At 37.2% G+C, this 15,085-nt stretch overlaps 1 protein-coding gene across 1 annotated transcript in view; it reads right to left on the bottom strand.

The window, feature by feature from the left end:
* The window catches only part of LOC126268186 (probable 2-oxoglutarate dehydrogenase E1 component DHKTD1 homolog, mitochondrial), a 328,733-nt gene that overhangs the window by 118,400 nt on the left and 195,248 nt on the right, over window positions 1-15,085 (bottom strand). The window lies entirely within an intron of this gene.

The following is a 15,085-nucleotide window of genomic DNA, read 5'->3' as shown; positions in this document are numbered from 1 at the left end:
TTTTCTTTTTCATTTCATTTGGATAAATCTGTGTACTTTCTAAAGAAGTTACCAAAGCTAATTTCAGCTTCCCTTTTTCCAGATTGACAATTATATATAAAGTCCCAATCTGCACTTCCTAATCTATCAACAAACATATTTATGTACTCTTCCTTCAGTCTTTGTACCACTACTACTTTAGATTCTTCAGTTTTAACTGGCTGCCTCTTACAGAGTGTAAGGAGTAGTGGCTCATGATCTGCAAGTCCACTTCCTGCAAGTCTAACTGTAAAATCCTCCCTATGGAAATTAACAATAATATTGTCTATACAGGCATTCTTACGTGTGGCACAGTTATTTGTACAATAGAGGTCTAATGATCTTAGCATATTCAAAAATGTCCTAGCAACTGGTCTCTGCGTGTTTACTATTTCTATGTTGAAATCACCACATATAGCAATTCTCGTTTTTCTCTTCAATATTTTTTTAATTATTAATTCACATTTTTCAATAAACAAATTTACATCACCATCTGGCGACCTATATAGACTAACTACCACTATATTTTCATTCATTAGTTTTACACAACTAAACTCCCCATCTAGTTCTGAGGAGTATGTAGATACATCAATTCTGGAAAACATTATTCCTTCTTTGACAAAAATTCCCGCCCCACCATTCTTTCTCTGTTTTCTACATATCATGTCTCCCACAACATACCCTTGGTGAATGAACATATTTACTTGTTCTTGTGTTAACCAGTGCTCAGATACACACATAACATCTACATGCTCAGTGTTACATAAATGTTCTAATTCTAAAATTTTATTTCTAATATAACGTATGTTAACTTGTAGAAAAGTAAGTAGTTTGTCTCTGTCTGTATTCCTCTGAGAGCAATTTGACTTTATATTTGAAGTTGTAGGTTCCGTTAATGTCTTTAATCTTGATGCACTGTGATCATACGTGTTATGATAGTCACATACCTGTTGATCCACATGATGACTCACTTTGTAAACTGCTTTCGTCTGTGAAACCACTGCTGATCCCACCAAAAATCCTGGTCCCTCGGTTGTGGTTTCTTTTTTGGGTTGACTGTCATATTCCACGTGTTGGTATTCTCATCCCTTGAGCTTGATTTGCTCTTATTCTTTTTGCAAGTTGGTCTCTCTTCTTATATGGTGCCTTCTTTCCTGCCACCTCATTTGCTGCTTCTACAAACTTTTGCAATGTCCTCTTGGGTAAGTTTATTGCTTGAGTAATTATCCTCTCCACACAAACAGAGTTCACTTTTAAGGATTATGTTGTTATTTGTGCTGGAGTTGTGTCAGTAACAATTCTCACTGATATGTAATAATACCTTGTCTCTTGCCTTGAATTCTTTAAGGTTTAGTGCAATCATAATACTCCTTATTTTTCTCTTTACATTCCTTGTCAAATCAGCTTGGCATCTGGTGCATCTTTTCCTTTAGTTTCATTGTGTAATCTTTGTAGTTGTGTTGTATTTTGGCTGGATCCCAGAAATGTTGCGGATTCTCCTCAAGAATAACTCAAATGGAGTGAACCTGTTAATGAACATGGTGTGCTGTCATGACGCAAAATGTATCCAGTTTTCCTCCTTCATTCCCACATAATGGTGTAGATATTCTGTTAGGTTTTTATATGCCCTTTCAGGTGCCCATTCATTTGAGGATGATATGCATAAAATTGAATCTTCTCAATCTTCAGTAAACAAGAAACCCTCTTTAAGATCTCACTTAGGAAATTTGTTCCTTGGTCAATCAAAAATGCTGATGGTGTTCTGTAATTGCAAATTATTCTCTGTACTAAGACTCATGCTACTGTGTCATCATCCTGCTGTGTTACAGGCTCTGCTACAGCAAATTCCATGATGGTATCCAGAAATTTTAGGACATATCTGTTCCCTTTATCTGTTATCTGAAATGGCCCAACTATGTCATTATCACACCTGAATAAGTGGTTGGGTATTTTGGTTAGTATTAAGGGCATCTTCACCTTATTCTGCATAATTTTGTTCTTTTGACAACTCTTGAAACTTTGAATATACTCTTCTATGTTTTTCTTCAAAACTCTCCATGATCTATACCTCTTAATAATGTCATATGTGCAGCTGATTCCGTTGTGTTTACCTATCAGTAAATTACGATGTTGCTTCAGAATAGCTTGCTTCTGCTCTTCACTAGGCACCAGTTGCTGGTCATCTTGTTCTTCCTCGTCTATCTCTTCCACATTCCTAATGACTGCAGCTGAGCCTTCTGGTATCCATGACAGTCCATCTGCTACTGTTTTTTGCTTATTACCTCAAAGTTGGCATATTATCTCAAAGTCGTATTCTGCCAGTTTAACCCTGAATTTCATTAATCTTTATGACAGATCACCAATCATTCCAAGGGTTTGTGATTATTACATATAATGATTTTTTCATGCATGTAAGGTTGGTAGTGCTTCATTGTCAACACTATGGCTAAGATTTTTGCATGATCATACTATATCCTCTCTGAGCATGGTTCAGCATTCTGGATGCAAAGGTTATTGGAAAACCCTGTACTAATTCTCCTTGGCTCAATAAGACACTGATCAGCTGCTCACTGGCACCCATTGTAATTATAAACTGCTTTCTCTTTAAATTCCTGTATTCCTGGAAAGCTACTACTCACTCAGTCAGTCACACACAGTTTGCTCCTTTCTTCATTAATTCATGTATAGGTTTTGTTATCTGAATGAAGTCCTTCATAAAATGATGATAAAATGACACAGTCCCTAGAAATCTCTTTAATTGCTTTATAGTACTGAGTCTTTGATACTCTTTTATCATGCTCACTTTCTGTCAGTTGTGTTTTAACCCTTCTGCTGTAATTATTTGCCATAAGTAAGTTACCTGTTTCCATAGGAACTCACACTTGTCAACCTGAAATCTAAAATTGTACAATTGGAACCTCTCAAATGCTTCTCCAAGTCTGGCATTATGTTCTTATAACATAGCTCCAAACATGATCACATCATCTAAATATACAAACACATTTTGTCTCTGAAAAGTGGCTCTATTATTATTGCCATCAGTGATCTTTTGGATTCATAATGCCGTCCTGGAAAAGAGGAAGCTGTTTTCTCACTATCATCCTCATTCAACAGTATTTGGTGGTAACATTTTGCACACTATAAAATGTGAGACATCTAGCTTGTCCTCCACTGTCTTAAACTTGGTCCCACACACACTTCATCATCTATCCTCAGTATTAACAATGTTGCTTCATGGATCTCTATTACTTCTGCAGTGATCCCTTAAGTTTTATTCTTTCATTGGCATTATTGCTCACCGTACTGTTCAGCTATGATTCCTTTATAATGCTCTCCCTAGCAGCACTGTCTACAATGAAAATTGTGGTTCCCACATTTTCCTGCATGCATCTTATATTTACAAAATCACTCCTGCCCTTGAAACCTACTGAGTACAACTTTGTGCCATGTGTCAGCTGCCTACTCATTCTGTTCTTTCATTTCACAGTTTCTGAACTTTGTATTCACTAGCCTAGCATTGGCTTTACACTGTCAGACTAAATGTCATGGTTCTTTACAAACATAACATACAATGGGTCTCACCTGATCTCACAGCCTCAAACAGCCTTGAAGACTGCATCAAAGACACATTGTCAACTGCTCACTTTCAGTTTCCCTGAAATGACTGCTACATAGTGTTTACTCTATTCTTCTCAGTAGTGGTAGAGGGTAAGTTGCCCCTTTCTCTGCTCCACTGCAACTCAGCTGCATGGTTCTTCCTGACATGCTTCTCTAGGGTGCAATTCCTCATATGATGGCCTCCTCTCTTCCACCTAAAACAATAATCTCTTCAGCAACTGGATTGATTGAACCTTTCTCTAGAAGAGGCAATGGATGCCTCCATTGCCTGTGCTAACATTAAATCCTCTCCTCTTGCCCTCATTAATATTTAATCCTGCCATCTTTCATTACTAGTATGAACACTGCTTGTCCCAGTTTCTCAATTAGAGAATGGCTATGCAGAACATCTGATGTCCTCATCACTGCCTGGATGGCTTCTCAAAACTGGTGTTGCAATGTGTCAGTGTGACTTGTCCATACCAGCCATACTTTTGGCCCTTTTCTGTCTACTAGAGAATAAGAAAAACACATGGTAGTCCAAATTTCATTTTGACTCACAGTTCTCCAATAAAAGTCCTTTCACATCTGCCTAAGCTGCTGTCATATCATGTACTAGTAGTTTGATCTGAGGTACACCCACAACCCTAGTTTTAACAAATTTTAATAGCACACTATGACAATGGCTTGGTACATTTCAGATGTCAGAACACAGTTTTGTACCCAAATTCCCTATGTTCACCTTTATTTCTGCCAAAAGGTCTTGGGATTAACTTAAATGCTTCAGACAAGACTATATGCTCAATGGGGACCTCACTACCTTCCAGATTCACAATAAATGATTTTTTGTCCTTTTTCACAGTTGTATATCTTGTTTCCACACTATATTGTGATGTGCTTGCCATATTTCCTTATCAGGCTGCAGTGATGTGTTGATATCTCATGCAGGCATGAGGTTGGAAGTCAGCGTAGTCAGCACATATGTGCTGCTGTTTCAAGCATCGTTAGCCCTGACATTAGCTGTCGTAACTGCTGCGAAATGTGTCATGTCTTGTTTACTGCTGTGGGCCTTGCTGCAGTCTCATAATTCTTCAGCAAAGAATGGTGACTTCTTCTTGACTTCTTCTTTTGCAATCCTGCTGTACACTAAAGATGACTGTCTGCCTGGGCACCAAACTGATCTACCTCAAAAGCTCAAGCCAGTTTGTCCTAAGATGGGTTTGCTATTTCTCCTAACAGAAAACACTCTAAGGCACCTTACTTCTTGGTAAAGGTACTCAGCCAGGAAGTGAAGCCTGTACCCCACATCTACCATCAGTTATACATGTTGTAACCCACTGTGGGTCACACTCTGATCGGAGGTGATACAGGATTTTGGGATTTTGAGGTCATTTGTTTCTTAGTATACGAATATCTGCATATAGGACTGAAACAGTGACAACATCAAGCTGAGATTTTTCAGGTCTTTGTGCTTGGAGACAGTACAGAATGAGTTGGATATCAATCTAAGGACGTAGATATGGTGATGATAGGGGAAATGAGACTCTGGGTGGCATTACTAATCTGCTTTTTATTGCTTCTTCATGTGTTAGCATGGAACATACAGAGAAGCATAGACACTGTTTTATAAAAACATGGATGAGGCTTAATAGAATCTCCAGCTAATTACTGCAGCAAATGGCCACTCCAGCCTATAACTTTATTAGGATTTGGGTTTACACAGTAGTGTTCGGTGCAACAGACCCCAAGACTTGGAAGTGTCAGACTCTGTCGATTTAATAAAAACATTAGGTTCAAGTACTCATCACAATCTGACACAGAGACACAGGTACATGTAGACAAATGTACAATGGAAACCAATTACACCAGCGGAAAGGCATGCACATGCAAGTTTCGAAGTCCTTCCACGTGCACAAAGTTAACTGAGTCTGACTGCTCAATTACATAGCATCTGCTATAGGCTCATTTATTTGAAGTGGCTGTAGCTGGATCTCTTTTGCTTGGTGTAACTCTTGAACTCTGCCAAACTCTTCTTTGCTTGGTATTTGAGGGGCTCTCTACATGGCATTGAGACTGTTTGCTTATGGATAATATGTGGCTGCTTCACTTTTTATTTCCAATTGACACTCAGTGGGCTTGAAATCACTGGTTACTCAATGCATATGACCTCCCAGTGGACTGACAAAAGCAGCTTGCAATGTACACCTCTACTTAAGTCACAAGGCTTACAGCCAATATTCATACTTGGGTGATTTTTTTCATTTTTTTCTGGCAACCTTTCATGACTTGCTCATTACAATGCAATAGATGCAAAGCTTTCTGCACCCTCATGGTCTATAAAACAGTGAATGTGCAGCAGTTGATTTTATGTTGAAGGTCACACTTTTTAAATACACTCCTGGAAATGAAAAAAAGAACACATTGACACCGGTGTGTCAGACCCACCATACTTGCTCCGGACACTGCGAGAGGGCTGTACAAGCAATGATCACACGCACGGCACAGCGGACACACCAGGAACCGTGGTGTTCGCCGTCGAATGGCGCTAGCTGCGCAGCATTTGTGCACCGCTGCCGTCAGTGTCAGCTAGTTTGCCGTGGCATACGGAGCTCCATCGCAGTCTTTAACACTGGTAGCATGCCACGACAGCGTGGACGTGAACCGTATGTGCAGTTGACGGACTTTGAGCGAGGGCGTATAGTGGGCATGCGGGAGGCCGGGTGGACGTACCGCCGAATTGCTCAACACGTGGGGCGTGACGTCTCCACAGTACATCGATGTTGTCGCCAGTGGTCGGCGGAAGGTGCACGTGCCCGTCGACCTGGGACCGGACAGCAGCGACGCACGGATGCACGCCAAGACCGTAGGATCCTACGCAGTGCCGTAGGGGACCGCACCGCCACTTCCCAGCAAATTAGGGACACTGTTGCTCCTGGGGTATCGGCGAGGACCATTCGCAACCGTCTCCATGAAGCTGGGCTACGGTCCCGCACACCGTTAGGCCATCTTCCGCTCACGCCCCAACATCGTGCAGCCCGCCTCCAGTGGTGTCGCGACAGGCGTGAATGGAGGGACGAATGGAGACGTGTCGTCTTCAGTGATGAGAGTCGCTTCTGCCTTGGTGCCAATGATGGTCGTATGCGTGTTTGGCGCCGTGCAGGGGTGGCCACAATCAGGACTGCATACGACCGAGGCACACAGGGCCAACACCCGGCATCATGGTGTGGGGAGCGATCTCCTACACTGGCCGTACACTTCTGGTGATCATGGAGGGGACACTGAATGGTGCATGGTACATCCAAACCGTCATCGAACCCATCGTTCTACCATTCCCAGACCGGCAAGGGAACTTGCTGTTCCAACAGGACAATGCACGTCCGCATGTATCCCGTGCCACCCAACGTGCTCTAGAAGGTGTAAGTCAACTACCCTGGCCAGCAAGATCTCTGGATGTGTCCCCCATTGAGCATGTTTGGGACTGGATGAAGGGTCGTCTCATGCGGTCTGCACGTCCAGCACGAACGCTGGTCCAACTGAGGCACCAGGTGGAAATGGCATGGCAAGCCGTTCCACAGGACTACATCCAGCATCTCTACGATCGTCTCCATGGGAGAACAGCAGCCTGCATTGCTGCGAAAGGTGGATATACACTGTACTAGTGCCGACATTGTGCATGCTCTGTTGCCTGTGTCTATGTGCCTGTGGTTCTGCCAGTGTGATCATGTGATGTATCTGACCCCAGGAATGTGTCAATAAAGTTTCCCCTTCCTGGGACAATGAATTCACGGTGTTCTTATTTCAATTTCCAGGAGTGTAGTATGCAAAGGCATAATTTCTATATACTCACATAGACTGTTATGTATTAGAGTAAATATTTGTTTTGCAATGTGCTACTTAATTGAGGTACTCCTTGTGCACGGTGTAGCAGTTGGAGTTTGTCAGCAGGTGGCTTTATGTCACACCAAGTGTAGTGCAAAACTTCCAACATTGCATAGACTGCTTGAGGGTTGCCTCAGAATAGACAATAACAAGAGTTGTCAATGAAGAAGCAAGGCAAGAATGAATACGTAAAAATCTTCAGTTCGATTCAGTGTGAATTTAGGATGCACTCAATGAAGAGTGTGAATTTATGACCCACTCAATGTAGATCTCTGTAACTCAATCTGTAATGGATGTGAATCATCATCTATAATGGTCGACAATCATTTTGAAGAAGTATAAAAAGGAATAATTATGTTATAATTTATATATAATGGAAACCCACACCAACATTTTTTTAAAGATTTTGCCATCCAGAATCCTCTCACTTGATGACTGCGTGTGAAACACAAATCTGCAAAGAAGTTTTAACTGAAAAGTAAAACAGAAGATGAAACTGACAAAGAAGAATCTTTCATCAAGAATTTAATACCTTTTTATTGCCATGAAATCTCTTACATGGCAACTGTTTGTAAAATGAGAATCTGCAGTGAAGAACTTTGCATTAGATAATAAGGAAAAAGAAATGCATTGATGAAATGAATAGAACTTGGCATTCATTTTGAGTCTGATCCTGATAAAAAAAATTATTGAAAAATATTTTATTTATGACGAGGGTTTCTCAAAAGCCAAGAATATTTTGCTACTTCCAAGTGTACAACAGGGATGAGCATTAATGAATGCATGTCTGAACTAGAAACAATTTTAATTTTTAATTTCAAAGAAAACCAAAAAGGAAATTTTCTTGACAACATTAATTGTCATGCAAATTCAACAACAACACCAGAATACCATTAAGCATGATGCAGTGACTTCTGGAAGCCAATATAAAATGAAAAGAAAATATTCTAAGAGTTGAATACAATTTTGAATGATCTAGACCAACAAAAGATTAAAACCTGGAATTCAAAGATATATAGACATTTGACATGCACTGGCTGTGTGACATGCTTTCACTTCAGGCTTTGAGAAGAATAGTTCAAGAAAATGGCAACAGAGGGTGCAGTAAACTTGCTCATCAACTAGTTGCAACTGGAAGCTTGAAGTACTATAGAATATGGATGGGTTGCACAGCCAGCAATCAGCAATAACAGATGGGTGCATAAAGCAGCTGTCAAACAGATGCAGCCAATGTCTCATACATGAACTCTCTGTAGGATTCACTCTGTCAAAACTTGATGGGTTGTCTTTGTTTAAGAGATGATTTTTTGTGCAGCAACTTGTTAAATGCAATTAATACATTTACCTTGTTGGTCAACAGAGTGAACTCTTAAATGAATACTAAGAAACTTGTCCATTTATAAGATAACACTCAACTAGAACAGAGTACTATTTCATTATTGAAAGATAAAAAAGACACAAATATTATTTATTGTTATTGCCCTAAATCATTTCCATGATTAGTTCTTATTAATATTTGTTAGGAGGTAGACAAAAATAGCTCTCACAGAGCAAAAAGTGATTTTAGAAACAATTTTGCACGTAATTTTAAATCAAATAGCAGAATTGAAACAAATAATTTTAAACGTGATAAAAATACTGAAAGCAGAATTGAACAAAAGACTTTCTCAAATAGATAATACATTTCCTCAATTGAAAGGAGAAGTATCTAAGACAGATTGTGTAGATTCTCAATTGAAATGAGGACTATCTGAGATGGATTATAAGCAGTTATATGATTTAGATGATCATGTAGGCTTTAAGGACTTGCTGTTTTAATAAACAGAGGACAGTAACAAGTTAGGTGTAACATATCCATCAAAGTAGAATTTAGTTGCACTGACATACTTTAAGCTTCAATGGTGAATAGAGAATAATGATAAATGAGCATATATAAATGTTGTGATATTTTCAGAAATTATTCCAATATATTGAAATATTACAACCTTGACAGAACACTTGCAATTAATTAATACAACTGATTTTTATTAAAGCCTTTGTGACAGTTTGATTTGAAACAAAACTACTACTGCTACTACTACTACTACTACTACTACTAATAATAATAATAATAATAATAATAATAATGAATATTAACAGAAAAAATGTATACCATTACCTGGTGCTTTTAAGAAGTAAAACCAGAATTGTATAAATGTTTTAAATAGAAAAGGTAAGGCAAACATGAGTTATGTTCAAATATCTGATGTATATGAACAAAAATTGATTCTTATGGTAATGATTATATCTGAATTAGATTACTTAAAAGATAGTAACATGCTCACTCATTCATATGGGGTGGCACATGTGAGAATACAGAATTATTGCTGAATTAAATTTGGGATTCTTTTCATAAATGTAAGAGATGTAAAGCTTCTGTACCCTTGTAGTCAATAAATGAATAACTGATGAATTCTTCTCGGGTTATCAGCTGAAGATGATGCATACAAAAATAGTCAAAATGTTGTGACAAGACAACGCTACCACTCAGCTGATAACCTGAGAAGAATTGATCAGTGGAATACGCCGAGAAAGACTGAAATCACAAATAAATGAATAAGTATGTCAGTCGCTGAGTTTATGTAGAAGGTTATTCTTTTTAAATAATACATGAGTGCATCATGTTAGTGCAAATATTTGTTTTATATTGTATTATTTGTTTGAGGTAATTGTGCAATGGATAGAGTTCACCAGTGCTCTTTACATCACAGAAAGTGTGGCATGAAATTTCCAACACCGCGCAAGCTCTACTTAATGGGGCTAATGAAAACAAGCATCATCAATGCAAAGGATGACAAGAATGAATGCAAAAAAATGTTTGAAAACATTCTTCAGTTTGATTCATTGTGAATTTGTATTCCTCTCGATGCAGATCTGTCACTCAGTCTGTAATAAAAGTGAACCATTGTCTATAACAGTTGAAAATCATTTTGAAGAAGTATAAATAGAAGAACAATTATGAAGGAATGTATGTAAAAGAAACCCATATCAATATTTGTTCTTGGTTTTGCATTCCAGAACACACTTAGACCTCAGTGACATAATACGAGGTACTTGACAAAACAATAACAAGGCAACAGTGCTACAAACTAACATCCTGCCCACAGGAGTCAAATTCACATAAATGTCAGCCCTACTGTATCAAATACAAGAAATGCACAACCCAAGTAAGGTTTGTGTATGTATCTGTGTGCTTGATGTCTGTCAGTCAGTGCACTGCCATCATAACAGTAAGGGTCTTCTGTATGAAACAATTCAGACTTCCATAATATATATGACAACTAAGAAAGGGAGTATTCATATAGATGGTGAATTGACAAACTATTAGTGCCATAGTGCAGTTATATGTTGAACAGTATTCTGTACAGTATTCTGCTTGTGCCAAACCAAGCTCTCACAATCTGCCTTTGAAAACATTACAAAAAATTTGAAGTAATGGAATATGTTACATATTTGCATAACATGTCTGCTGCTTGATACTAGAACCTTTTTTATTCTTTTCTTTTTTTCTGATGCTTCTATCATTTGACCATTGGACCTTGTATTTGCTATAATAACTTTATTTCGTTTATTCCTTTTATACATTTTTTGGGAAGATTATATTTTGACACAAATATAAAGAAATCTGTACTGAAATATGCCTTCTATACATCATTTTGTCTTTTATATGCAATTGCATCTTATGACTACATTGTCTATTATTGAATGCAAGGCATGAGCAGTCCATGTGAATTTGTAAATATATCTGTGCTTTACAAAAATTTTTGTTGATTGAAGTTTATTGTACATCACAAATTCTGTCAGTTTTTCCCCATTATTGCTTACTGTATAATCATTGTCAGTATCCACTATATTCTGTTTCGTGATTTCCCTACTCGGGCATTTAAGTCTCCGAAAATCTTCATATACTCATTCTTGTTTATTGCATTTACCATGTCTTGCTGATATTCATATAATCATATCCTGCATACATCCTTTTCTGAGGCATGTTATTTGGGTATTAAGATGCATATTTTATCAATTTAAAGTCTACCTGATAAAATTAGTTCATTATGGAAAGTGTAGCAGTGTAATGAAGTACCCAGAACAAGTGGAAATCGATCGCAAGTAACAAAGCGTTCTCTTCATGCAGCGAACAATATAGCCACCAATCAGTGTCAAATCATGAAATGGTTTAAAACTAATAGGCCAGAAAGTAACATTCAAGCTGGGAAACAAACTCAAATTACGAAATTATTCAAGCCAAAAAGAAACGAAGCACAAACTTTGCAAGCTCCAAAAATACTGGAAGACAAACAATCTGCTGTACGTGTGCCTTCCAGAACAAGGAAAGCCCGAGAGAGGAACAGTGATTTTTTATGGCTGGCACCAGGGAAATCACTTCAGCACCATCCAGATCCAGTGCCATCAAGAATGTAACTATGGATGTAAGTACACAATATCAAAAGTGACAAAGAAATGTACAAGCCAAGTGAGCAAGCTGATGGGCTGCTACAGAAGAACCCAGACCTACCCTTTTGTGAGGATGGCTCATTATTAAATATTAGGTCTTTAAAAAATAAAATTGATGATCTTAGTAGTAACTGTATAATGCATTGTAATATAAATGGTTTAAGTACTGAATACTTATGTGACAGAAGCTCTAAGTTAGATGAGCATCAAGTTTTTTATCTGAATTTCTAAATGTTAAAGTAATTTGTTTAAATGAACACTGGCTTAGTAGTGATACCATAAAAATCTTAAATAAAATTGAAAACTTCAAGGTAGCTACCAGCTTTTGTAGGATAAATAAGTCATGAGGAGGTTCATACATACTCATTCATTCTGATTTGGATTACGATGTAAGATGTGACTTCAATTGTTTTAATGAAGAGTGTATTTTTGCGGGTTGCTGTGTTGAGTTGAAGGACTTAAATGTTGTTATAATATCAATTTATAGAATCCCAGGGAAGGTGACAACTGAGCATTTCCTACGTAAATTTCAGAGTTTATTAGAATACCTAAGTAAAGAAAAGAGGGAAAAAATTGTGGTTGCTGCTGATTCCAAAAACAATGTGTTGAGTGAAACATGTGAGGTATCAAAATTTACAGACTTAATAAAAATATGGCTTCAAATTGAAGTTTTCTGAATCTACAAGAGAAAATGCTCAGTCCGCTACATGCATTGACAATATTTTAACGAATTACGTATTTGAAGATGGATATAAATTTTGTCTAGATCTAGGAATTTCTGATAATTCATCATTATTCATTGAGCTACCCAGAGCAGGTAGAGAACTCCCATGTAAAAAAGCTTATGTAAAAAGGATATTCAACCAAGAAACTTTGACTCTATTCCATGATAAGCTCAAGCAGACAGAATGGGACTTTGATAAAAATATTTCATGCACAGAGAATTTTGAAGCATTTATAAGGGATTTTCTAAGTGTTTTCAATGAAATGTTTCCACAAAAAACTTATTTGAATAAAATGACAAAATTAAAATGGATGACTAAAGATATAAAAATCTCCAGTGCTAAGAAAAGGCAGCTACATAAGGAACTAAGACATAATAAAAAAATTGAATTTACTGAATATGTTAAACAATACAAAAGTACATTTAAGAAAGTTGTCAAAGCAAATGACAAATAATAATTTAATCTTAAAACATGAGAATAAATCACAGGCAGTGTGGTCAGTTGTAAAACACGAATTAGGTATCAAAGCCTCTAGACATGGAATTAGTACAATTAAGCTTGAAGATGAGATCATTGTCATCCAGCTCAAATTTCAGAATGCTTCAATGAGTTCTTCATTAATGTAGTGAAACCAGAGATTTATGTTGCAGATTATGAGAACAATATATGTCCCTTTGGACTGAATCATAATTCTGAATGCCTCACAAAATTCAAAACAGTTTCAACAATAGATGTAGAAAAAATTATATTAAAACTAAAAAACAAAAATTCTGCAGGTTGGGATGGAATACCAGCAAAAGTCCTTACATTTGTGTGTAAAATAATAGGATACCCACTATCCAAAATAATAAAGCAATCCTTTGAACAAGGAAGCTTCTCTGAGGTGCTGAAGTATGCAGAAGTAAAACTGTTGCTCAAAAAAGAGTCAAGAGAGGATATGGGGAATTATCGTCCCATCTCCCTCCTTCCAGCCCTATCAAAAATCTTTGAAAATGCTGCTTCTATGCAGATTCCAAATTTTATGGAGAAATATGATATTATTACGGAAAACCAATTTGGTTTCCAGGGTGGCAAAAGTACTACTGATGCAATTAACAAGTTTATTGACAAGATCAGCACATCATTAGACAACCATAATAAAGTTGCAGGAATATTTTGTGATCTCACAAAAGCCTTTGACTCTGTAAATCATGCACTGCTCATCTATAAGCACGACAAGTATGGGATCAAGGGTAATGTTCTAAATTGGCTTACTTCATACTTATCAAATAGAAAACGAAGAGTGATTGTCTCATGAAATGCCACAAATTACTGTTCAAAATGGAAAACAGTAGCCCAAGGTGTCCCTCAAGGCTCAATACTAGGACCTATTTTGTTTATGTTCTATGTTAATGATTTACCGAACAATATAAATGCTCCAACGATTTTATTTGCACATGACACATCTGTGTTAATTGAAAACCAGGAGCCAGAAAACATCCCTCTCTACATAATAAACACAATGAACAAACTAGAAACTTGGTTCCAACTGAATGGATTAAGATTGAACATCCCCGAAACCCACATGGTCCAATTCAGAACAAAACAGTCAAAGCTCCAAGAAAGTAAAATAACTCATAAAAATCAGGATATCGAAGAAGTGGATTCTGTGAAGTTTTTAGGGTTAAACCTAGATAAAAATTTAAATTGGAATAAACATGTTGACTACCTGTTAAACAAATTATCTAGCTTTGCATTTGCTATGCAAATATTAGCTGGTGCAACAGACATGAATACAAGGAAAATTTCATACCACAGTTACTTTCAAACAGTTGTAAGGTATGGTATTATTATTTGGGGAAATTCAAGCAATATATTGTGCATACTAAAGTTCCAGAAAAGAATAATAAGGAACATGTGTACCGCCCATCCACGGACATCATGTCGCCCACTATTTGAAAAAACAACAGTTATTCCCTCCTTATACATCTATGATATTATCATCTTTTTACATAGCAATTTAGAGTTATCCGAGAAAAACTGTTATATCTGTTAATCATGCTTATAATATGAGAAACAAAGACAATTTTATGCTTCCCACTCATGCCTTAAACCTATATGCGCAGTCTCCTCAGTATATGGGAATGAAAATTCATAACAAGCTAAAAGGAAAGAATGTTCTGAGTATGAACCTAGAGACACTGAAAACAAAGCTATATGATATACTTGTCAGACGCTACTACTACACTGTTGAGGAGTTCATGAAGGATTAACTGAACATTTGAGCAGGATATATTTACATATAGTTTTGTGTGTAAATGTAGCTGTCCTTCACAAAAGGGAGGAAAGAAAAATATAAGTTTATATTAATATTAAATTTCTTTGTACCAATTAGG

The sequence above is a fragment of the Schistocerca gregaria genome, chromosome 4 (assembly GCF_023897955.1).
Source record: "Schistocerca gregaria isolate iqSchGreg1 chromosome 4, iqSchGreg1.2, whole genome shotgun sequence".
In the NCBI taxonomy this organism is placed as follows: domain Eukaryota; kingdom Metazoa; phylum Arthropoda; class Insecta; order Orthoptera; family Acrididae; genus Schistocerca; species Schistocerca gregaria.
The sequence above is the reverse complement of the archived record's forward strand: the minus strand, read 5'-3'. Positions and strand labels throughout refer to the sequence as shown.